The following is a 27,018-nucleotide window of genomic DNA, read 5'->3' on the forward strand; positions in this document are numbered from 1 at the left end:
TTCCGGAATCACCTGCAGATGCCAGTGAAAAAATCAGGACCTCTCATTTAGTGATGCGCCTAATTTATCGGAAAAAAAGCATGTTTAACAAATTAATAAAGCAATGTACGCGCTAAACAAATGCGAACCTGCCACATAAGGTGGTCGGCACGTGTAGTCTCTTAACAATGCCACAGTTCAGTACTCGACCATCAAATTTGATCAGTTTATGTCGTGGATTCGTAACTTTCCTTCTAAAAGCAGTTTACAACCCTTAGCAACTTTACTTCATCACTCAGTGACGTAACTTAAGTGTATCTCAAGACAGCATGATTGACCCTTTTTTGTTTCTCATATACTTTAACGACCTGCCCAATAACATGACTCTGCTGATGACTGCATCATTTACCGCAAGGTTATCTGTTTCAGCCGGAAGTGTACCATTTCTAACTTTTTGTATCTCATAGCACGGTATTGTTTCAGGCATCATCATACAAGTATTTAGATATTCATCTCACACATGATCTTTCATGGGCCACGCAAGTCAAAACCATTTGTGTGAAAGCTTCAATGACACTAGGGTATCTGCACCGGAACCTGTGGAATTCACCTAACAATGTGCGAAGACTGGTCTTTCTAACACTCGTGCGGCCGCACCTAGAATATGCAGCATCCACATGGTCCCCCATATCAAAACTACTTATTAAACTTCATAGAATCCGTAAAAAGTAGAGCGGCTCGCTTCATTACACATAACTACAGTCCCTTTTCAAGCGTAACATAGATTAAACTCGATATCTCTCTTGAACCATTATATATTCGTCGTTAAAGCCCTCTTTTATGCTTATTTCATTAATATCGCCACTGCACCCGGCAATCTGCGTTACCTCTCGAAGCGCCCTCACTCATTTCGTGCCTTACACATAATAAATACAGCATCAAGCGCATACACGGAAGAACACAAGCCTTCAATTCATCAAGCCTTCCACGTACCATCATTCGTTGGAATGATCTTCCCGATAATATTGCGTCCATATGCAGCAATCAGTTATTCCATGATCGTCTGCGCAAATACTTTCAAGTGACATTGTAACGTTAAAGCTTGTCTTGTATATACTATCACGCTTTATGGCTATTGTGTTTTGTAAACTCCTGCTTTCTTTTTTTTTTTTTTGTTTAGTCATGTGTCCGACATTTGTGCTGTATTTATATACTTCAATAATTTTGTGTACTTTGCTCTTACGTTTGTTGCTGCTTTTTAGTACTAGCCGTGTGGAATGCTTTCCCTTTCCCTTATTGCCCTGTATCTTTTGCATTTCTTATAATATCCTTGTTCGTCCCCCTTACTCAATGGCCTCTGGGCCCTGTAAGGTATTGTAAAATAATAAATAAATAAATAAATAAATGTTCAAAAATCAAAAGCAGCCCGCCACGTTGCCGTTCACACAAAATTAAACTCTATGCAGTAGATATGCAGATGCCAAGGGCACCAGCAGCTCAGTAAAAGCAAATTGTTATAACTATAGCTACATGCTCACCTGAGCAGCCGCTGCAGCTCAGGTGAGCTGCAGAGTTCTTGCTCAGCATACATACTCGGCACTCCGCTGAAGACGTTTTTCGAAAAGTTCTTCACGTAGGTGCACATACGCCAATTGTTCTCTGGTTCCAAGCTGTCGGGACATCTGCAGTTGCCAGTGAAACATGCAATATCCCAGAATGAGTCGATTTGGAAACTTTGTGTGTAAACAGCTAAGTAAAAGCAAAGTATTATAACTATAGTTACATGTTCACCTGAGCAGCCACTGCAAGTCAATGTGGTGCCAACAACACGTCTTCATGGCCAGAGCAGTACTACACTCTACGGTTATATTCCACGTTCAGCGCTGGAACCGTCCACACAAAGGCAAACGCCAGGTAGTTGATCTACAAATATAAGAAAACACCAGCATAAAAAAACAAAATAAACAACCAAACATGCTCAACTTGGAAGAAACAGAGGCATCATAGAAACAACAGCATTGTTATCGGACGAGACTGTTACTACCCTCCGCAATTGGGACCGTGCGATGGCCACTCTGGAACCGTCGTGGCAAGGCTATACTCTAAGCGGAATATGCTAATATCTAAAACACGAGCTCCTTGCAAAAGGAAATTCAAGCAACTGAAGTTGTTCACCTGAGATGCAGCAGAAAAACGTCTGTGGCAGCAGCGTTGCTCCGTCACCAGAGTAGTCATAAGCTCCAGGATTGGACCATCCGATGACAACATTGGAACAGTTCAAATGATTCCAAACTCAGGGAAGTAGATCTGTAGATATCAAACAAGAGAGCTTAGTAAAAATAAAGTGATCAAATTTATGCACTCTCGATAAAACTCAAAGATGAGTTCTTGCCCAGCATACATACTTGGCACTCCACTGAAGATGTTTACGAATAGTTCTTCACGTAGGTGCACATACGCCAATTGTTCTCTGGTTCCAAGCTGTCCGGACATCTGCAGTTGCCAGTGAAACATGCAATATCCCAGAATGAGTCGATTTGGAAACTTTGTGTGTAAGCAGCTTAATAAAAGCAAATTATTATAACTATAGTTACATGTTCACCTGAGCAGCCGCTGCAAGACAATGTGGTGCCGACAACACGTCTTCATTGCCAGAGCAGTACTACACTCTACGGTTATATTCCGCGTTCACGCTGGAACCATCCACACAAAGGCAAACGCCAGGTAGTTGATCTACAAATATAAAAAAACACCAGCTTAAAAAAACAAAATAAACAACCAAACATGCTCAACTTGGAAGAAACAGAGGCATCGTAGAAACAACAGCATTGTTATCGGACGAGACTGTTACTACCCTCCGCAATTGGGACCGTGCGATGGCCACTCTGGAACCGTCGTGGCAAGGCTATACTCTAAGCAGAATATGCTAATATCTAAAACACGAGCACCTTGCAAAAGGAAATTCAAGCAACTGAAGTTGTTCACCTGAGATGCAGCAGAAAAACGTCTGTGGCAGCAGCGTTGCTCCGTCACCAGAGTAGTCATAAGCTCCAGGATTGGACTATCCGATGACAACATTGGAACAGTTCAAATGATTCCAAACTCAGGGAAGTAGATCTGTAGATATCAAACAAGAGAGCTTAGTAAAAATAAATTGATCAAATTTATGCACTCTCGATAAAACTCAAAGATGAGTTCTTGCCCAGCATACATACTTGGCACTCCACTGAAGATGTTTACGAATAGTTCTTCACGTAGGTGCACAGTCGTCAATTGTTCTCTGGTTCCAAGCTGTCCGGACATCTGCAGTTGCCAGTGAAACATGCAATATCCCAGGGTGAGTCGATTTGGAAACATGGTGATTGATGTATTCACCTGCTAAGTTCTAGCCAAGGAAAATGGCGGTGACAGGAGTGACTGACGACCGAAGCACAGCCAAGGACCATGACTTGTTATATCCGAGAATTGCAGAGCGCCATCATGCCCTTAGTGGAACTGCACTTGGAATAAGGCCAGGCCAACCAATCTGCAAAAATAAAAGGCTAGAAAAACTTGTTAATAAAGTGAGCAGGAAAGTCGTATCTCTTTCATACATGGCAGCAGAGTAAACAGTCAATGCGCCGAAAGCTCCGTTGTGAGTGACCATTATAACATTTGTCGGGAAGCGGTCAGCCACAGTACCTTTGCTGCGACGGAATGCACGATGTGCCGCAGTCCGCAGGCAATGTCCTTTCTTCAGTGTAGCTCGATGTGGTTGGCGAGAATTCCGAATGCCATTGAAACTAGGATCAATTTATCGTTCAAGAGCACTTTTCGCGCACGGGCATTCCTTGACACGATAAAGGGACTTGGTTGCAAGTGCATTCGGAACAGGCCAATGTCCGTAACGCAAACATAAGGCGCAAAGCCTATCTGCTAGTTCTGCCGGACGACCGCTAAGCCTCTAACTAATACGCAACGTAGCACCTCATGTTTCCGTCACTGACACGACCCGCTGTGGTGATGGTCCAAGGAACCTTAGGCCGAATTGTGCAGTACTGTGCACTGCTGACACTGCGGAATAGAGTGTTTACCTAATTTTGGTTATTGCCAATATAAAGCTCAAGCTCCCATCAATTATGTTTATTTGGACAAACGGTCCCTTGGACACATTTCACATTCGCCGCGAGGCTATTAGCCTCGCTCACTCACTGCGATTCGATGAGCTGCTTTGAAGCTGGTAGCTAGAAGGCAGATCTTTTCTCAACGGCGCACAATCAAAATCCAGTTTCAAGTTGCGGAATCACCTGCAGTGGCCAGTGAAAAAATCAGGACCTCTCATTTAGTGATGCGCCTAATTTATCAGAGAAAAAGCATGTTTAACAAATTAATAAAGCAATGTACGCGCTAAACAAATGCAAACCTGCCACATAAGGTGGTCGGCACATGTAGTTTCTTAACAACCCTAACAATGCCACAGTTCAGTACTCGACCATAAAATTTGATCACTTTATCTCATGGATTCGTAACTTTGTTTCTGCCAGCAGTTTACAACAGTTAGCAATTTAACTTCATCACTCTGTAACGTAACTTAGGTGTACCTCAAGGCAGCGTGATTGACCCTTTATTGTTTCTCGTATACTTCACCGACCTGCCCGATAACATGACTCTGCTGATGATTGCATCATTTACCGCAAGGTTATCTGTTTCAGCCGGAAGCGTACCATTTCTAACTTTTCGTATCTTACAGCACGGTATTGTTTCAGGCATCATCATACAAGTATTTAGATATTCATCTCACGCATGATCTTTCATGGGCCACGCAAGTCAAAGCCATTTGTGCGAAAGCTTCAAGGACACTAGGGTATCTGCGGGGCAACCTGCGGAATTCAGCTAGCAATGTGCAAAAACTGGTCTTTCTAACACTTGTGCGGCCGCACCTAGAATACGGAGCATCCGCATGGTCCCCATACCAAAACTTCTTATTAAACTTCATAGTATCCGTAAAATGTAGAGCGGCTCGCTTCATTACACATAACTACAGTCCCTTTTCAAGCGTAACACAGATTAAACTTGATATCTCTCTTGAACCATTATATATTCGTCGTTCAATCGCTCTTTTATGCTTATTTCATTAATATCGCCACTGCACCCTGCAATCTGCGTTACCTCTCGAAGCGCCCTGACTCATTTCCTGCCCTACACATAATCAGTACAGCATCAAGCGCATACACAGAAGAACACAAGCCTTCAATTCATCAAGCCTTCCACGTGCCATCATTCTTTGAAATGATCTTCCCGATAATATTGCGTCCATATGCAACAATCAGTCATTCCATGATCATCTGCGCAAATACTTTCAAGTGACATTGTGACGTTAAAGCTTGTCTTGTATATACTATCACGCTTTATGGCTATTGTGTTTTGTAAACCCCTGCTTTCTTTTTTTTTTTTTTTTTAGTCATGTGTCCGACATTTGTGCTGTATTTATATACTTCAATAATTTTGTGTACTTTGCTCTTACGTTTGTTGCTGCTTTTTAGTACTAGCCGTGTGGAATGCTTTCCCTTTCCCTTATTGCCCTGTATCTTTTGCATTTCTTATAATATCCTTGTTCGTCCCCCTTACTCAATGGCCTCTGGGCCCTGTAAGGTATTGTAAATAAATTAATAAATAAATAAATAAATAAATAAATGTTCAAAAATCAAAAGCAGCCCGCCACGTTGCCGTCCACACAAAATTAAACTCTATGCAGTAGATATGCAGATGCCAAGGGCACCAGCAGCTCAGTAAAAGCAAATTATTATAACTATAGTTACATGCTCACCTGAGCAGCCGCTGCAGCTCAGGTGAGCTGCAGAGTTCTTGCTCAGCATACATACTCGGCACTCCGCTGAAGACGTTTTCGAATAGTTCTTCACGTAGGTGCACATACGCCAATTGTTCTCTGGTTCCAAGCTGTCGGGACATCTGCAGTTGCCAGTGAAACATGCAATATCCCAGAATGAGTCGATTTGGAAACTTTGTGTGTAAACAGCTAAGTAAAAGCAAAGTATTATAACTATAGTTACATGTTCACCTGAGCAGCCACTGCAAGACAATGTGGTGCCAACAACACGTCTTCATGGCCAGAGCAGTACTACACTCTATGGTTATAATCCACGTTCAGCGCTGGAACCATCCACACAAAGGCAAACGCCAGGTAGTTGATCTACAAATATAAGAAAACACCAGCATAAAAAAACAAAATAAACAACCAAACATGCTCAACTTGGAAGAAACAGAGGCATCGTAAAAACAACAGCATTGTTATCGGACGAGACTGTTACTACACTCCGCAATTGGGACCGTGCGATGGCCACTCTGGAACCGTCGCGGCAAGGCTATACTCTAAGCGGAATATGCTAATATCTAAAACACGAGCACCTTGCAAAAGGAAATTCAAGCAACTGAAGTTGTTCACCTGAGATGCAGCAGAAAAACGTCTGTGGCAGCAGCGTTGCTCCGTCACCAGAGTAGTCATAAGCTCCAGGATTGGACCATCCGATGACAACATTGGAACAGTTCAAATGATTCCAAACTCAGGGAAGTAGATCTGTAGATATCAAACAAGAGAGCTTAGTAAAAATAAAGTGATCAAATTTATGCACTCTCGATAAAACTCAAAGATGAGTTCTTGCCCAGCATACATACTTGGCACTCCACTGAAGATGTTTACGAATAGTTCTTCACGTAGGTGCACAGTCGTCAATCGTTCTCTGGTTCCAAGCTGTCCGGACATCTGCAGTTGCCAGTGAAACATATAATATCCCAGAATGAGTCGATTTGGAAACTTTATGTGTACACAGCTTAGTTAAAGCAAATTATTATAACTATAGTTACATGTTCACCTGAGCAGCCACTGCAAGTCAATGTGGTGCCAACAACACGTCTTCATGGCCAGAGCAGTACTACACTCTATGGTTATATTCCACGTTCAGCGCTGGAACCATCCACACAAAGGCAAACTCCAGGTAGTTGATCTACAAATATAAGAAAACACCAGCATAAAAAAACAAAATAAACAACCAAACATGCTCAACTTGGAAGAAACAGAGGCATCGTAGAAACAACAGCATTGTTATCGGACGAGACTGTTACTACCCTCCGCAATTGGGACCGTGCGATGGCCACTCTGGAACCGTCGTGGCAAGGCTATACTCTAAGCAGAATATGCTAATATCTAAAACACGAGCTCCTTGCAACAGGAAATTCAAGCAACTGAAGTTGTTCACCTGAGATGCAGCAGAAAAACGTCTGTGGCAGCAGCGTTGCTCCGTCACCAGAGTAGTCATAAGCTCCAGGATTGGACCATCCGATGACAACATTGGAACAGTTCAAATGATTCCAAACTCAGGGAAGTAGATCTGTAGATATCAAACAAGAGAGCTTAGTAAAAATAAAGTGATCAAATTTATGCACTCTCGATAAAACTCAAAGATGAGTTCTTGCCCAGCATACATACTTGGCACTCCACTGAAGATGTTTACGAATAGTTCTTCACGTAGGTGCACATACGCCAATTGTTCTCTGGTTCCAAGCTGTCCGAACATCTGCAGTTGCCAGTGAAACATATAATATCCCAGAATGAGTCGATTTGGAAACTTTATGTGTACACAGCTTAGTAAAAGCAAATTATTATAACTATAGTTACATGTTCACCTGAGCAGCCGCTGCAAGACAATGTGGTGCCAACAACACGTCTTCATGGCCATAGCAGTACTACACTCTACGGTTATATTCCACGTTCAGCGCTGGAACCATCCACACAAAGGCAAACGCCAGGTAGTTGATCTACAAATATAAGAAAACACCAGCATAAAAAAACAAAATAAACAACCAAACATGCTCAACTTGGAAGAAACAGAGGCATCGTAGAAACAACAGCATTGTTATCGGACGAGAGTGTTTTTACACTCCGCAATTGGGACCGTGCGATGGCCACACTGGAACCGTCGCAGCAAAGCTATACTCTAAGCGGAATATGCTGATATCCAAAACTCGAGCACTTTAGCAAAAGGAAATTCAAGCAACTGAAGTTATTCACCTGAGATGCAGCAGAAAAACGTCTGTGGCAGCAGCGTTGCTCCGTCACCAGAGTAGTCATAAGCTCCAGGATTGGACCATCCGATGACAACATTGGAACAGTTCAAATGATTCCAAACTCAGGGAAGTAGATCTGTAGACATCAAACAAGAGAGCTTAGTAAAAATAAAGTGATCAAATTTATGCTCTCTTGATAAAACTCAAACATGAGTTCTTGCCCAGCATACATACTTGGCACTCCACTGAAGATGTTTACGAATAGTTCTTCACGTAGGTGCACAGTCGTCAATTGTTCTCTGGTTCCAAGCTGTCCGGACATCTGCAGTTGCCAGTGAAACGTGCAATATCCCAGGGTGAGTCGATTTGGAAACATGGTGATTGATGTATTCACCTGCTAAGTTCTAGCCAAGGAAAATGGCGGTGACAGGAGTGACTGACGACCGAAGCACAGCCAAGGACCATGACTTGTTATATCCGAGAATTGCAGAGCACCGTCATGCCCTCAGTGGAACTGCACTTGGAATAAGGCCAGGCCAACCAATCTGCAAAAATAAAAGGCTAGAAAAAGTTGTTAATAAAGTGAGCAGGAAAGTCGTATCTCTTTCATACATGGCAGCAGAGTAAATAGTCAATGCGCCGAAAGCTCCGTTGTGAGTGACCATTATAACATTTGTCGGGAAGCGGTCAGCCACAGTACCTTTGCTGCGACGGAATGCACGATGTGCCGCAGTCCGCAGGCAATCTCCTTTCTTCAGTGTAGCTCGATGTGGTTGGCGAGAATTCCTAATGCCATTGAAACTAGGATCAATTTATCGTTCAAGAGCACTTTTCGCGCACGGGCATTCCTTGACACGATAAAGGGACTTGGTTGCAAGTGCATTCGGAACAGGCCAATGTCCGTAACGCAAACATAAGGCGCAAAGCCTATCTGCTAGTTCTGCCGGACGACCGCTAAGCCTCTAACTAATACGCAACGTAGCACCTCATGTTTCCGTCACTGACACGACCCGCTGTGGTGATGGTCCAAGGAACCTTAGGCCGAATTGTGCAGTACTGTGCACTGCTGACACTGCGGAATAGAGTGTTTACCTAATTTTGGTTATTGCCAATACAAAGCTCAAGCTCCCATCAATTATGTTTATTTGGACAAACGGTCCCTTGGACACATTTCACATTCGCCGCGAGGCTATTAGCCTCGCTCACTCACTGCGATTCGATGAGCTGCTTTGAAGCTGGTAGCTAGAAGGCAGATCTTTTCTCAACCGCGCACAATCAAAATCCAGTTTCAAGTTGCGGAATCACCTGCAGTGGCCAGTGAAAAAATCAGGACCTCTCATTTAGTGATGCGCCTAATTTATCGGAGAAAAAGCATGTTTAACAAATTAATAAAGCAATGTACGCACTAAACAAATGCAAACCTGCCACATAAGGTGGTAGGCACATGTAGTTTCTTAACAACCCTAACAATGCCACAGTTCAGTACTCGACCATAACATTTGATCACATTATCTCATGGATTCGTAACTTTGTTTCTGCCAGCAGTTTACAACAGTTAGTAATTTAACTTCACTCTGTAACGTAACTTAGGTGTACCTCAAGGCAGTGTGATTGACCCTTTATTGTTTCTCGTATACTTCACCGACCTGCCCGATAACATGACTCTTCTGATGATTGCATCATTTACCGCAAGGTTATCTGTTTCATCCGGAAGCGTACCATTTCTAACTTTTCGTATCTTACAGCACGGTATTGTTTCAGGCATCATCATACAAATATTTAGATATTCATCTCACGCATGATCTTTCATGGGCCACGCAAGTCAAAGCCATTTGTGCGAAAGCTTCAAGGACACTAGGGTATCTGCGGGGCAACCTGCGGAATTCATCTAACAATGTGCAAAAACTGGTCTTTCTAACACTTGTTCGGCCGCACCTAGAATATGCAGCATCCGCATGGTCCCCATACCAAAACTACTTATTAAACTTCATAGTATCCGTAAAATGTAGAGCGGCTCGCTTCATTACACGTAACTACAGTCCCTTTTCAAGCGTAACACAGATTAAACTTGATATCTCTCTTGAACCATTATATATTCGTCGTTCAATCGCTGCTTTTATGCTTATTTCATTAATATCGCCACTGCACCCTGCAATCTGCGTTACCTCTCGAAGCGCCCTGACTCATTTCCTGCGCTACACATAATCAGTACAGCATCAAGCGCATACACAGAAGAACACTAGCCTTCAATTCATCAAGCCTTCCACGTGCCATCATTCTTTGAAATGATCTTCCCGATAATATTGCGTCCATATGCAACAATCAGTCATTCCATGATCATCTGCGCAAATACTTTCAAGTGACATTGTGACGTTAAAGCTTGTCTTGTATGTACTATCACGCTATATGGCGATTGTGTTTTGTAAACCCCTGCTTTCTTTTTTTTTTTTTTAGTCATGTGTCAGACATTTGTGCTGTATTTATATACTTCAATTATTTTGTGTACTTTGCTCTTACTTTTGTTGCTGCTTTTTAGTACTAGCCGTGTGGAATGCTTTCCCTTTCCCTTATTGCCCTGTATCTTCTGCATTTCTTATAATATCCTTGTTCGTCCCCCTTACTCAATGGCCTCTGGGCCCTGTAAGGTATTGTAAATAAATAAATAAATAAATAAATAAATAAATAAATAAATAAATAAATAAATAAATGTTCATTCAATAATGTTCAATAAATGTTCATAAATAAATGCAAGTGCATTCGGAACAGGCCAATGTCTGTAACGCAAACATAAGGCGCAAAGCCTATCTGCTAGTTCTGCCGGACGACCGCTAAGCCTCTAACTAATACGCAACGTAGCACCTCATGTTTCCGTCACTTACACGACCCCCTGAGGTGATGGTCCAAGGAACCTTAGGCCGAATTGTGCAGTACTGTACACTGCTGATACTGTGGAATAGAGTGTCTACTTAATTTTAGTTATTGCCAAAATAAAGCTCAAGCTCCCATCAATTAAGTTTATTTAGACAAACGGTCCCTTGGGCACATTTCACCCTCACCGCGAGCTATTAGCCTGGCTCACTCACTCTGCGATGCGATGAGCTGCGATGAAGCTGGTAGCTAGAAGGCAGATCATTTCTCCACGGTGTGCAATCAAACTCCAGTTTCAAGTTGCCCAATCACCTGCAAATGCCATTGAAAAAATTGGCACCACTCATTTAGGTATGCGCCTAATTTAGCAGAGGAAAAGCATCTTTAACAAACTTGCAAAGCAATGAACGTGCTTACCAAATGCGCACCTGCCACAAAAGGTGGCGGCGCATCGAGTCCTCTAACAACCACGACCACGCAACAGTTCAGGATTCGACCATCGAATGTTCAAAAATCAAATGCTGCCCACGAAGGTCCTGTCCACACAAAATAAACTCCATGCAGTAGATCTGCAGATGCCAAGTGCACAAGTAGCTCAGTAGAAAGAAGTTGATGTAACCTGCATTGCTATTTCTCGTCCAAATAATGTCCACCTGATTGGGCAAACCCGCTCAGGGATTATAATTGTGTTCTCTGCCCCAGATGGTTGTTTTATAAATTAGTCTTCGCAGACACATCCTGTATATTAATGATTACGTCAACTCTAGGTTTTGGAGGGTGACTCGACAGAGTAATTGCAAATCATCCGTTACAGGCATAGGTGGTTTTTGCATATACAGTTAGCGCTCATTTTATGTATGTGTGTGTGTGTATATATATATATATATATATATATATATATATATATATATATATATAGAAGCATGTAGGAACACCATATCACAGGACTGACATGAGCACTCACTGTGTCTGCAAAAACCACCTATGCCTGTAACGGATCCGGTCGTATCAATCTCTTCTCTCTTTTTTTTTCCACCATTACTCCAAACGTCACTTATCTCGACTGCTGACCGGTTGATGCTTCCGTCCACTTTAAAGCCAAGCGCTTCTGGAAGGTTTATGTTACCTACGTGTCTCACTGAGTGAATCTTTTTTCATTCCATTAGAATGTGCCGATGTGGTCTCCGGATTTTTGCTGCAGCATACACATGCCTCATCTCCTTGTGAATAATTGCTCCGCTATGTTTTTGTCCTGAGGCAACCAGCTCAAGCGTTATATCAAGGCATTTGCCTTCCTGTTATAGTACAGATTTTCCCTTCTAATTTCTTTGTTGTCATTCTTGTAAAACTCCATGGTATTTGTTGTTTCCATTCGTTGCACTCTATTCACTGTCTCTGTTTCTCTCAGATTCTGATGACTCCTGGTTGTCTATTTACACTTTCACTTACGCTCTACTTGGTTGCCAACTTTCTTAACTTCTTCCTACATTCTGTGTCCAAGCTTTCACACGAAGTTTAACACATGCAGAGTCATTTTGACTATTCACCAAGGCACTCAAGTTATTGTTTGGGTTCACTAGTCGTCTTCTTGTTGGTGAAAGCAGAAGACAATGTCTGAGAAAATCGCTGATCCCGCCAGTTGCGAAATGCAGTCTGTGATTCAATTTTTTGTTGGCAAAAGGATCATCAGCAGCTCAAGGTAATCGGGAGCTTTGCCTTTTTTTAAAGGCAAACCTCCCGATTTTAAAAGCAAGCTGGGCACTACTCCAGGCTTAAAGCGACGTCTTATTTTGCAGCTTTCTCTGAAATAGCACTCCCGAAAGTGCAAACTGCAAACTACCAAGCAGTTTGAAGTTGGCGTGGTCATCCAGTTCTCTCTAGGAAGTTCAATAAGGCTTCTTCTACTGGGGCTACTTGGTATGGCATCCTTCTGTTGACTGTGCTATTCTGTTGAGCACATGTGTTTCAGTCCTTTTTTCTTTCGTCCATCGTAAAACAGTATCGCGCAGTCAACAGAAAAAAAGTCTCTCTAGGAATGGCCCCAAGCCATCTTTCACGCAAACTGCTGTCGACCGGTGTTTCATGAAACGATACGCCAGGACGTCGGCACTCAGTACTTGACTTACATTGCGGCCCGCAGCAATAAGGCATGATGACTGCAGTCTTTGTTGGACACAAGTAGGAGAATTCACAATAAGGAGGTCTCAAATTGATGCTTAAATGAAAGATAAAGGGCGCAGGAACTGCGAGCGTAAAGCGCCGGCAGTCAGCTAAAGAAACCCTGCGACGAAGTACGTCTGTCGACTCGAAATTCTTCACAAACTAACTGATGCAAAGCAACACGTCTGCTAACTCCAACTGTTTGTCGAAATATTGGCAAAGCGCGTTTAACTGTGTAAACCACTTTCGAAAACTTAAAAACATGTTTCACGACAATTCTTACCACATGTCGAGGTTTCGTTTCCTTATTCCAACATTCAAACAAGAAATGTCGCATAGCCTGTCGTCTGCTCGACCCCGTGCACCGCTTTTCCCGCCGCCAACCAACGTCGTCTGCTCCGCAGCCGTACCGCTGCGCGCCGCGGCTGCTCTCCTCCTCTCTATCGAGCCTAGAATATTGGCTAGTATTGGATACTCTTGTGATAGTATTCCAGTTTTGGTACATAACAAGTTAACGAAACGACCATGAGAGCACAAAGTCGTAGGCGGCTAGATAGATAGATATACGGCCAAAGTAGCAAATGTTCGCCAAGAAATGCTTCCGTACTAAAAAACACCCACCCTGTATACTGTTTTACAAAGGATGAAAAATTGCGCACATGTATGTCAGTCTTTTTTTTTTTTTTTTTTTTCGTCCTTTGTAAAACAGTATCGCGCAGTCAACAGAAAGAGACTAGGAATGACCTCAAGCCATCTTTCACGCAAACTGCTGTCGACCGGTGTTTCATGAAACGATACGCCAGGACGTCGGCACTCAGTGCTTGACTTACATTGCGGCCCGCAGCAATAAGGCATGATGACTGCAGTCTTTGTTGGACACAAGTAGGAGAATTCACATTAAGGAGGTCTTAAATTGATGCTTAAATGAAAGATAAAGGGCGCAGGAACTGCGAGCGTAAAGAGCCGGCAGACAGCTAAAGAAACCCTACGACGAAGTACAAGTACGTCTGTCAACTCGAAATCCTTCCCAAACAAACACTGATGCAAAGCAACACGTCTGCTAACTCCAACTATTTGTCGAAATATTGGCAAAGCGCGTTTAACAACTGTGTAAACCACTTTCGAAAACTTAAAAACATGTTTCACGACATTTCTTACCACATATCGAGGTTTCGTTTCCTTATTCCAACATTCAAACAAAAAATGTCGCATAGCTTGTCGTCTGCTCCGCAACCGTACCGCTGCGCGCCGCGGCTGCTCTCCTCCTCTCTATCGAGCCTAGAATACTGGCTAGTGTGCCGAGCACCCTCCCTTTAAAATGGAGGAGCGTGGCGCTGTTTTCAATGAATGCCCACGGTAGCCGGCAGGGGTCGCAGCCGACACGACACAGATAGAGTCACTGGAAAATTTTCCAGTGACTCTAGACACAGACGCTCTTTATCCCGCCAGCTTCGGTTTCAAGGAGCCTGCCGGGTTGAACTAATTGTTCGCGTAGCTCCCACATGAACTCCGCTTTTCAAAATTATATCATTGGGATAGGTAGTGTCGAGGACGGACCCCAAAGTACTCATTTGCTGTAGCCACCTATTGTTGATAATAAGAAAGCTATTACCGTAACTTCGCTAATTACGCACGTAAGTGAGGAAATTGCTCTGTATCTAGAGGCCGCCAATGCGCACACTCCAATGGTAAACATAACGTGACCAAGATTTATATTTTTCTAATTTTAAAAATTTGTTGCAGCTAAAAAAGACACCCTGTATACTGTTTTACAAAGCAAGAAAAACTGCTCACATGTATGTCAGTCTTTTTTTTTTTTTTTTTTCGTCCATCGTAAAACAGTATCGCGCAGTCAACAGAAAAAAAGTCTCTAGGAATGACCTCCAACCATCTTTCACGCAAACTGCTGTCGACCGGTGTTTCATGAAACGATACGCCAGGACGTCGGCACTCAGTGCTTGACTTACATTGCGGCCCGCAGCAATAAGGCATGATGACTGCAGTCTTTGTTGGACACAAGTAGGAGAATTCACATTAAGGAGGTCTTAAATTGATGCTTAAATGAAAGATAAAGGGCGCAGGAACTGCGAGCGTAAAGAGCCGGCAGTCAGCTAAAGAAACCCTGCGACGAAGTACGTCTGTCAACTCGAAATCCTTCCCAAACAAACACTGATGTAAAGCAACACGTCTGCTAACTCCAACTATTTGTCGAAATATTGGCAAAGCGCGTTTAACAACTGTGTAAACCACTTTCGAAAACTTAAAAACATGTTTCACGACATTTCTTACCACATATCGAGGTTTCGTTTCCTTATTCAAACATTCAAATAAAAAATGTCGCATAGCTTGTCGTCTGCTCCGCAACCGTACCGCTGCGCGCAGCGGCTGCTCTCCTCCTCTCTATCGAGCCTAGAATATTGACTAGTATTGGATACTCTTGTGATAGTATTCCAGTTTTGGTACATAACAAGTTAACGAAACGACCATGAGAGCACAAAGTCGTAGGCGACTAGATAGATAGATATACGGCCAAAGTAGCAAATGTTCGCCAAGAAATGCTTCCGTACTAAAAAAAAAAACCAAAAAGAAAAAAAAACACCCTGTATACTGTTTTACACAGGATGAAAAATTGCGCACATGTGTGCCAGTCCTTTTTTTTTTTTTTTTTTTTCGTCCTTTGTAAAACAGTATCGCGCAGTCAACAGAAAGAGACTAGGAATGACCTCAAGCCATCTTTCACGCAAACTGCTGTCGACCGGTGTTTCATGAAACGATACGCCAGGACGTCGGCATTCAGTGCTTGACTTACATTGCGGCTCGCACCAATATGGCATGATGACTGCAGTCTTTGTTGGACACAAGTAGGAGAATTCACATTAAGGAGGTCTTAAATTGATGCTTAAATGAAAGATAAAGGGCGCAGGAACTGCGAGCGTAAAGAGCCGGCAGTCAGCTAAAGAAACCCTGCGACGAAGTACGTCTGTCAACTCGAAATCCTTCCCAAACAAACACTGATGCAAAGCAACACGTCTGCTAACTCCAACTATTTGTCGAAATATTGGCAAAGCGCGTTTAACAACTGTGTAAACCACTTTCGAAAACTTAAAAACATGTTTCACGACATTTCTTACCACATATCGAGGTTTCGTTTCCTTATTCAAACATTCAAACAAAAAATGTCGCATAGCTTGTCGTCTGCTCCGCAACCGTACCGCTGCGCGCCGCGGCTGCTCTCCTCCTCTCTATCGAGCCTAGAATATTGACTAGTATTGGATACTCTTGTGATAGTATTCCAGTTTTGGTACATAACAAGTTAACGAAACGACCATGAGAGCACAAAGTCGTAGGCGGCTAGATAGATAGATATACGGCCAAAGTAGCAAATGTTCGCCAAGAAATGCTTCCGTACTAAAAAACACCCACCCTGTATACTGTTTTACAAAGGATGAAAAATTGCGCACATGTATGTCAGTCTTTTTTTTTTTTTTTTTTCGTCCTTTGTAAAACAGTATCGCGCAGTCAACAGAAAGAGACTAGGAATGACCTCAAGCCATCTTTCACGCAAACTGCTGTCGACCGGTGTTTCATGAAACGATACGCCAGGACGTCGGCACTCAGTGCTTGACTTACATTGCGGCCCGCAGCAATAAGGCATGATGACTGCAGTCTTTGTTGGACACAAGTAGGAGAATTCACATTAAGGAGGTCTTAAATTGATGCTTAAATGAAAGATAAAGGGCGCAGGAACTGCGAGCGTAAAGAGCCGGCAGTCAGCTAAAGAAACCCTGCGACGAAGTACGTCTGTCAACTCGAAATCCTTCCCAAACAAACACTGATGCAAAGCAACACGTCTGCTAACTCCAACTATTTGTCAAAATATTCGCAAAGCGCGTTTAACAACTGTGTAAACCACTTTCGAAAACTTAAAAACATGTTTCACGACATTTCTTACCACATATCGAGGTTTCGTTTCCTTATTCAAACATTCAAACAAAAAATGTCGCATAGCTTGTCGTCTGCTCCGCAACCGTACCGCTGCGCGCCGCGGCTGCTCTCCTCCTCTCTATCGAGCCTAGAATATTGGCTAGTATGCCGAGCACCCTCCCTTTAAAATGGAGGAGCGTGGCGCTGTTTTCAATGAATGCCCACGGTAGCCGGCAGGGGTCGCAGCCGACACGACACAGATAGAGTCACTGGAAAATTTTATTGCGATAGCAATTATATGGACACTCAAAAGCAGATTTCTGCCGTCGGCGTCGCCGTCGCCGTCGCCGTCGCCGTCGCCGTGAGGTTCCGTATGACGTCATTTGGAGATGAAATCGTCGCCGCGCGCCGAACGCTGTATGTGCGAGTGAAAGGGCGCGAGGGGCGCGTCTTTCACGGGGAGTGAACGCACGGCGGAGAACAAACGCGCGTTCTGCGCCGTGCTCGCTTAAGGGCTGCAGAAGTAGGCGTCTCTTTTCTCCTTTACAATCACCATATATGTAGAGCAAACGCGCCTTCTTCGGACGCGCGAGAGGCCGTGGGGGAGGGGGAGGGAAGGGAGGCGACGTTTAGCTGCGGCACCAAGTGCCTATTTATATCAGAGGCTCCAGCAACAGTCACCAACGCCGCACGCATTTTGAGCTAACGCGGGCAAAACGCCGATGGCGTCGACAACAGTTCTGCGTGTTGTTGCTACCAAAGCCGCTCACCTTACTTCGTATGGCATTGCTGTGTTGCTATCGCATTCATTGCTTCGCCCTTAGGGCGAAACTGTGACATTTTTTCCAGTGACTCTAGACACAGACGCTCTTTTTGCCGCTAGTTTCGGTTTCAAGGAGCCTGCCGGGTTGAACTAATTGTTCGCGTAGCTCCCACATGAACTCCGCTTTTCAAAATTTTATCATTGGGATAGGTAGTGTCGAGGACGGACCCCAAAGTACTCATTTGCTGTAGCCATTGTTGATAATGAGAAAGCTATTACCGTAACTTCGCTAATTACGCACATAAGTGAGGAAATTGCTCTGTATCTAGAGGCCGCCAATGCGTACACCGAGTGGTCAACATAACGTGACCAAGATTTATATTTTTCTAATTTTAAAAATTTGGTGCAGCTAAAAAAGACACCCTGGATACTGTTTTTCAAAGCACGCAAAACTGCGCACATGTATGTCAGTCTTTTTTTTTTTTTTTTTTCGTCCTGCGTAAAACATTATCGCGCAGTCAACAGAAAAAAAGTCTCTCTAGGAATGGCCCCAAGCCATCTTTCACGCAAACTGCTGTCGACCGGTGTTTCATGAAACGATACGCCAGGACGTCGGCATTCAGTGCTTGACTTACATTGCGGCTCGCACCAATATGGCATGATGACTGCAGTCTTTGTTGGACACAAGTAGGAGAATTCACGTTAAGGAGGTCTTAAATTGATGCTTAAATGAAAGATAAAGGGCGCAGGAACTGCGAGCGTAAAGAGCCGGCAGTCAGCTAAAGAAACCCTGCGACGAAGTACGTCTGTCAACTCGAAATCCTTCCCAAACAAACACTGATGCAAAGCAACACGTCTGCTAACTCCAACTATTTGTCAAAATATTCGCAAAGCGCGTTTAACAACTGTGTAAACCACTTTCGAAAACTTAAAAACATGTTTCACGACATTTCTTACCACATATCGAGGTTTCGTTTCCTTATTCAAACATTCAAACAAAAAATGTCGCATAGCTTGTCGTCTGCTCCGCAACCGTACCGCTGCGCGCCGCGGCTGCTCTCCTCCTCTCTATCGAGCCTAGAATATTGGCTAGTATGCCGAGCACCCTCCCTTTAAAATGGAGGAGCGTGGCGCTGTTTTCAATGAATGCCCACGGTAGCCGGCAGGGGTCGCAGCCGACACGACACAGATAGAGTCACTGGAAAATTTTTCCAGTGACTCTAGACACAGACGCTCTTTTTGCCGCTAGTTTCTGCAAGGAGCCTGCCGGGTTGAACTAATTGTTCGCGTAGCTCCCACATGAACTCCGCTTTTCAAAATTTTATCATTGGGATAGGTAGTGTCGAGGACGGACCCCAAGGTACTCATTTGCTGTAGCCACCTATTGTTGATAAAGAGAAAGCTATTACCGTAACTTCGCTAATTACGCACGTAAGTGAGGAAATTGCTCTGTATCTAGAGGCCGCCAATGCGCACACTCCAATGGTAAACATAACGTGACCAAGATTTATATTTTTCTAATTTTAAAAATTTGGTGCAGCTAAAAAAGACACCCTGTATACTGTTTTACAAAGCACGAAAAACTGCGCACATGTATGTCAGTCTTTTTTTTTTTTTTTTCGTCCTGCGTAAAACATTATCGCGCAGTCAACAGAAAAAAAGTCTCTCTAGGAATGGCCCCAAGCCATCTTTCACGCAAACTGCTGTCGACCGGTGTTCCATGAAACGATACGCCAGGACGTCGGCACTCAGTGCTTGACTTACATTGCGGCCCGCAGCAATAAGGCATGATGACTGCAGTCTTTGTTGGACACAAGTAGGAGAATTCACATTAAGGAGGTCTTAAATTGATGCTTAAATGAAAGATAAAGGGCGCAGGAACTGCGAGCGTAAAGCGCCGGCAGTCCACTAAAGAAACCCTGCGACGGAGTACGTCTGTCAACTCGAAATTCTTCACAAACTAACTGATGCAATGAAACACGTCTGCTAACTCCAACTATTTGTCGAAATATTGGCAAAGTGCGTTTAACAACTGTGTAAACCACTTTCGAAAACTTAAAAACATGTTTCACGACATTTCTTACCACATATCGAGGTTTCGTTTCCTTATTCCAACATTCAAACAAAAAAATGTCGCACAGACTGTTGTCTGCTCGGCCCCGTGCACCGCGCTTCCCGCAGCCAACGTCGTCTGCTCCGCAACCGCTCCGCCGCGCGCCGCGCCTGCTCTCCTCCACTCTGTAGTGCCTAGAATATTGGCTAGTGTGCCGTGGCGCCGTTTGCAATGATTGCCCACAGTGGCCGGCAGGGATCGCAGCCGTGTAGGTGGGTGCCGACAACGCGTGTCGTCCGCTTGGCTAGAGCAGTTTCGCAGCGCTTGCGTCGATTTCTGTGTTTGCGTTTTGAGTGTCATTACGGTGTTGGATGTTTGCTTTTGCGTCGTCAAAGCTTAAAGTGGGTGTGTGGTTGTTGTGTTCCCGTGCCTGTTAGTAAGAGAACTCTGTGACAGCGGTGAAAGAAAGCTGAAACCACAGCGACAGTGAAGAGAGGACTTGCTTTGCGTTGTTGTGCTGGAGTAGTTACTGCTCGAGCAAAGGGCTTGTATTCTAGGGAGTCATATTGTATTCTTGTTCACTGAACCATCTGATGGCACGCGGCGCGCAGAATGGCAACGAAGGATAAAAATCACCAGCCATTTCCCTGTCGAAAAAATGGGAGTAAGCAAAGCTTGTCGTGTCTCTATCTGACCTTTGTGGTGATTTTCTTTCTTTGTCTCTCTCTTTCTCTCTCTCTTTCTATCTCTTTTTTTTTCTTTGTCTCTTTTTCTCTCTTTCTACCTCTCTCTCTTTCTTCCTCTCTCTCGGTATTTTTTTTTTTTTCTTGTCCCTAGGATGTGCCATTGAGTTTGGACCCTTCGTACACTATCGCCAGGATCGGTTAACTTTTCAGCGCGACACCACCACCACCACCACCACCGCCGCCGCCGACACTTGTGAACTTATAAAGCAGAATGCTGACTACAGAATGATGACGCCAACTGCTGTGGTTTGCGGTTGGCGAAAAGTATTTCAAAAGCCGTTTCATTGAACGCACGTTCACTATCATCGTGAACGGCGTTTTCAACTATCTTCGCCGCGATAAATGGCGTCTGAAATCGATGCGATACGTACGATATTCCATAAGTATCTTACACACCTTGCATCTCAAAGCAGGAAATGAAGAGAGAATATATGTGTGTGTGTGTGCGAATATAACTTCCACCAAAGTGGCATAAGCGCCCCAGTCGGTGGCCTCCTTGTGCTCAGCCGTTGAGAGCGCCGAATCGGAGAACTTCGAAGGATCTGGTGTCCACCGCAAAGCTTCTGTATCAGAAGGAGTGTGTCCAACGCTGTAGTTTCAAAGCCCCGAGCGCTGATGGATTGCAAAAAGGTGGTGCACAACGGCTACAAACCACCAGCGAAAGTCACCATCTGTACTACAATACCCCCTCGTGGGGTGATTAAGGTATATAAATGAAATGAAATCTCGATCCCTATTCCAGTCGCGTGGATATAAGTGTCATCTACGTCAGTAGAATCATTAGCTTATGCCTATTGTGAAGGTGAAATCAAATGAATAGCTTAAATTTTACTTGTCACCTTTGTTTAATGAAAATGGTAGTGTTCGGAATGCTGTGATAAAGACAGAAGACAAAACAGGTCGCACAACTTGTGATGATGTATAATCCTTGATCAAGAAAGTTGCCTAATTAATTAACAGCTCCAGCTTGTTTATGGTGGACGCAGTTTAATTAAAGCCGGCTTCAAAGAAGCAGTACTATAAAAACATGGTTCTCGATAAAAAAAAATGTGTTATATCTTATGAAAGCAAGTACAATGTACGGGGAACATTGTAGGTGTTTTGTGCATGAGCCAAGCAGTTCTCATATACCAATCAAGCCTCCATCTTGCCCGGCTCACCCTCGCTCGCACTATGCATACGGCGTGCGGCCAGAATGTTATCGCACTTGGACTATATATGGAACATCTCGTGAACGGTGGAAATTCGCCTGGAGTGTCCACGCAATTGCTATCACAAAAAAAAAAAAAAAAGCGATAGTGCAGGAAAGTATGGGCAAAACGAACAGTCGATAGGAATAATTTGATATAGGAACAATCTGGCAAGTGATTCGAAGCAAAAGTTAATACTTTGCCCTGAAAGAGCAGCTCTTTTTGCACGACGTATAAGTCGCATCACGGCATGCGACTTTTAGACAATCCAGATTTTTTTTTATAAAGAGGAGATATAATTAGCGCAGCGAACGTGACGTTTTGCGGATGAGTTCCGAGGCGAGGCGGAAATTCATTGCCGCTAGTAACGTGAGGCTCAGAAGACGAATAAACAATAAATTATTTATTAACTTTTTTATACACTTGAACTGGCGAATATGAAGGTACTCACATTTTAACGCACCTTCATTTTTCTTTTTCTTTTTTACATTGAAAGTCGCGTCTAATTCGAGATATTTATCATCGAGTCCTAACGGTAAATTCAGGCAATCCGCTGGAGCACAGAAAAGGCGGCCCCGCTGTCATATCAGACCGAAACGCCGTGACCACAATAAAGCGCGAGGAAGTAGCAATTAAATCGGACGTCTCGGCTGTAGTCGCGGCAGCTACTGATGCGTCACATACGCTTTGTCTAGCATGCGCGGCTGTGTGTCGGGTCAGGATTTGCCGCGGCATGCTATCAGTCGAACTTAGCCGCACACTTCTTGAATATCTCCAATTAGGCGCGATTATCAAGGTCTTTAAAAAATGGGTGTGGATGAAAACGTCACTGCCTCCTAATTTGCCATTTATACAACTGTCCCCAAGGCAAGAATAAAAAATGTATTTAATCAGTAAAGTTTTGCAAATTAGTCTTCTGAAGCTCACGTTATTAGCGGCAATGTCCGCCTCGCCGATGAACTCGTCTGCGAAAACGCCACGTTCACTTCGTTCATTACTATTTTAAAAATAAAAATCTGTATTGTCCTAAAAAAAAAGAAGAAAAAAAAAACACATTTTATATATCGCCAGTTTCACAGGTCCATATAAATTAGGCATTCTTATTCTCTATTAGAAAGAAATCACCAATTAAGTATTATTTAAAAATCCTACGTTGCAATGAGCTGGACTGCCTTAGAAAACGAATGTAGCGCTTCCTTTTCCTGACTTGAACCACCGGAGGCTCGACACTCGAAACTGAGCTAGCTGGTACGTAAGCTCAAACGCAAGCAGTAAAGTAAGCCTTCTTATGAGTCAAAAGAAAACCCTAAATTAGAAATCATCTTCCTACATGATAACTTTAGTGCTCTCACGGCTTTATAAATAACTTCGATGGGGGCTCGAGCCCCGGAGCCCTCCCCCCGTAGTCGGCGCCTATGCATCCAGGTCACGATTCTTAGTAACCAGTCTTAGTAATGAAAGTCTAAAAGTAATCAAATACCTAGTTGGAGTAATCAACGGCTTCTGGTCATTCTTACGCTTAAAACAATAGCAACAACGACACACAAGTAACGAGAAAAGGTTCAGCGTCGCGCCCGACAGTTGAAATAACAAGTGCAAAAAAAAAAAAAAAAAAAGACAGTGCACCGCCGTTCATCCTCAAAGAAACGCACTCACGCGAGAAGCAGCCAGGATCATATTCGACAAAAAAAATTTAAAAAAAAAAAAAAAAAAACAGCTGTCGCGTGGCACCCAAAGACGAAAAGAAAAAAAAAAAGAGAGAGGGAAAGGTTACAGCCGGAATGCATCACGACAACGGCAAATTACAACATATTTCAAAGTAGACAAGCATACAAAACACTTACTACAGCACGCGAACAATTTTTAACACAAGCCCACATATTAACACAAACCTAGATATTGAGCTGGATCACTCGAAGAAATCAAAATGCAGAACATAACTTCCCTAATCAACGTTTAAGATGAACTTAAAACACAGGTTGCAATTTAGGAAATGGAGCCACTAAGTTCTCAATTTGGCGGATCCGCATGGAAGAAATTTTTAAACTAGCACCATATTTAAAATCAGCGCTGTCAAACGCGCGGCAAAAAAAAAAAAAAAGAATTGTTCCGCTTCTTTTACAAAAAAGCTTTTTTATGCATTGAATGCCAAAAATAAAGCACGCCAGTGTTTGTATTTCGTCGCACGTTTTGGGAAATCGCATACAATCTGTTCCAAGTGAACATGCCTTGAAAGCTGACTCCAATTCGTAATATGTACTGGAAAGTGAATATCATTAGTAAATTATTGGTAATAATTGGATTATTATTTTGGCTTTTCGCGCAAATTATGTACAAGCGTCTCTTACAATAGACCAGCTCAGGAGGCACAATTCTGATACATGTGCTGCAGCAGATTTTTGAATTCTAATACCACAAAAAAAAAAAAAAAAACTAGTCTCCGGTGGGCATGACTCGTAGGTTCAGCGATGGCACTTTTAACGTGCACGTACCACCCGCGGTCGCACATGAATTAATTATCGAACACGAAGTACGAATGCACCGCGAGCAAACGCTCATTAAAAGGAAAGACATCGCGACTGGTGTTACGATTCAGCCTCCGTGCTGACAGAAATCTGTCCGGACTGCACATCGTCCGTGATACGCAAACGTACGGTCTGCTCGCAGCGGTATCACAACGCGCTAATTTAATAATGTGCGGAGAGGCAACCCTGTGCGACCGTCACGACTTGCGGGCAAAGGCTCACGGCAAGGCCGATCGAGTAAGCGCGGTCGCTGCGCTCGCCTAACCGGGTAGCGATCTACCAAGCACGAGAAGTCTTCGGAGCCCAGCGTGCAAGCACCGCGCTCAGCTGTGCATGCAGAGATGCAGGAGCTCGGAGGAAAGGGCGCCCAGCAGCGATCCCGGGGAGGCCAATCAGGTCGCGCCTCGGTGACGTGCACCCACGGAGGTGAATCAGAACCACACCGTGATCAGAACGCGCCCTGGCGACGTGTACCGGCGGATTCCTCGCCAGGAGGGAGAAGCACAATTTGCGCGGGAAATAACTCCGCCGCGCTAACCATGTCCGCCATGTTGCCACTGGGGCGACGATTCCACGGGAACGAGCTTGGCAAAAGACTGGCACCACGCCCGAGCTGGGGGCTGAGATGCAGAAAGACACCTTAACCTCCACAAGCGCAAACGTTAACTTTCGAACTGCCGAGCCCTGCTACCTTTTCGCTATGCATGAAGGTATAAACATGCGCAGCAGCCCCTCATCATGCGTTCGTCACAGCAAAATGCTTTATCGGCGGTATTCAAGTAACCACTGTCTGGTTTTAGGTTTACTCTACCTTAGTCTTGCCACGCACTGCTCACACTGACATCGCACAGTTTGCCAGTAAGTTCGTGCTAAAGAAACGAACGGTTTCTCAATCACCGCGAGGTTAAGCATCCACACTTACCGTTGCTGCCTTCCGCCGCCGCTTGGAGCAAGTCCTTAAACTGTCTTTTTCGTCATTCCGAGGTATGACCAAGTCCACAAAATCCAGCAAGCAGTTCGGCACTTGCAAGCGACGCGCACACTGTCCCGTTCTGAATGTCCGTTGTACGGAGTCGGTTTCCCGCCAAAAGCTTCCCGCCACAACTGCGGGTCCCCTTGGCACGCATATTCACACCCCTAGAGTTTCTCAATATATTGAGAAATTGTATGGGTATGAATATGCGTACCAAGGGAACCCACAGTTGTGGCGGTTTCTTTTGGCGGGAACCCGGAGTCGGTTTCCCGCCAAAAGCTTCCCGCCACAACTGTGCGTCCCCTTGGCACGCATATTCATACCCATAGAGTTTCTCAATATATTGAGAAATTGTATGTTCATACCGTTTCGAAGTATGCAGCGTGGTATCAGTCCTTTTCGCCGGTCCCCAGCACGTCTCCGGTACTCAGAGCTTCTCCCGACAGACGACGAACCAGCGAGAGCTTGAAAATGGCGCGCAAGGTCTTCCAGTGCCCAAGTGCAGCTCCCTCTCCAATTATCCATCAACTTTGAATGTGGCAGCCGCCAAGCGTGTTGCGGCGACCCAGTTAAACAGTTCTGGCCGACGTGCGGCACAGCCTGGTGCTATGAACCGCTGCCAATGACCCGGCCGAGTGCCCGACACAGCAGCGCGCTCGAGAGCCCAACGTACACTAGCGGGCCGAGACCGCGGTCTTCGCGCGCTTTCTGGAAATGTCCCTATAGAGAGTTGTCTAGGGACCGTGGATTTAGCCGTAATACTCGGCTGCGGCACTGACAGCATCCGTCTATTTTTTCCCCAGTAGCTTCCCCTTCCCCTGTTTACGTCGACATAAAACCAAAACAGGCTGGTTGTTCGTCGTGTGTATAAACGGGCTCTAACAGTGACAATCGGTCCTTATATTGAAGACAGGGATCCACCTCCCGGCATAGTGAAAGGAATTCAACAATAGCGGATATCGCAACTCAAATGAACTGCAGTGGGCGCTGCGAAAACTGGCCGCGTCTGGCTACACTGTGCAACATGGCGGCTATACGGAAGTCCCCCCGTCGCCGCAACCACTGTGTTGGATGTACAGTACACTGTAGTTTGATGATTTTCATGCAGTGTGATGCCAGTTTCCACTGTTTTGTGGGAGGAAAGCGGGTAGCTTACGCCGACCTCATTTTAGCCGATCTGAGAGAGGCACAGTGGGTAATGAGGCTGAAATGGTCGCACGGTGTGTGCAAACATCTGGCGTGACAGCGGACGCCCACGAGATTCTGATGAAAATCACCGATGTATTCTTGTCGTGGAACCGAAGTACTCGTGCACTGTCGGATTGTCGGAAAAGTACAAGCACGTTTCTGCTGCTTTGACTCACTGTGAAGGTATGGATAGATAGTCCGGCGTTTCAAGCGTGCGAGACAGCGGCCGGCGAAGTTGGATACGTCACGCTGGCCTCGCCAGGATTGCCGAAATCTTACAACCTGCTCAGTTTGGCACGTTTAACATGGCCCGCAGCAGCGCACCGACTTGCTCGATCAGCTGTTGCCGCTGTACATGCGGATAAATGCGCCGCCGGCGCGCATGCACTTTCTCATTGTTGTTCGTTCGGCGAAGGCGCAAACTCTGCACGCTCTTTTCAGTCCAGAGAGCAAGCGAACCTAAAATCAAGCTTTGCATTTTCTCGCGAGCATGCACTACGAATCTGTGGCGAACCTTTCCCGCTACTTTTGCGTTCCTGTTATCTATTTTACATTCAAGATTTGCGCAACGTGACTGCTGCTTCGCTT

The 27,018-nt window shown here is 44.5% G+C and overlaps 1 protein-coding gene and 1 long non-coding RNA gene across 2 annotated transcripts in view; one reads left to right on the plus strand and one right to left on the minus strand.

Moving 5' to 3' along the window:
• The window catches only part of LOC119433311 (alpha-crystallin B chain-like), a 407,637-nt gene that overhangs the window by 15,862 nt on the left and 364,757 nt on the right, over positions 1-27,018 (plus strand).
• On the minus strand, positions 1,623-8,662 carry LOC125941245 (uncharacterized). Its single transcript, XR_007464174.1, has 12 exons — positions 8,435-8,662; positions 8,275-8,362; positions 8,045-8,176; positions 7,660-7,791; positions 6,422-6,739; positions 6,038-6,169; positions 5,786-5,928; positions 3,355-4,265; positions 3,195-3,282; positions 2,155-2,286; positions 1,771-1,902; positions 1,623-1,661 (listed from the first exon to the last, which is right to left on the minus strand). It is a non-coding gene; the product is annotated as an uncharacterized LOC125941245 (long non-coding RNA).

This window comes from Dermacentor silvarum, chromosome 11 (assembly GCF_013339745.2).
Source record: "Dermacentor silvarum isolate Dsil-2018 chromosome 11, BIME_Dsil_1.4, whole genome shotgun sequence".
NCBI classification, from domain to species: Eukaryota; Metazoa; Arthropoda; class Arachnida; order Ixodida; family Ixodidae; genus Dermacentor; species Dermacentor silvarum.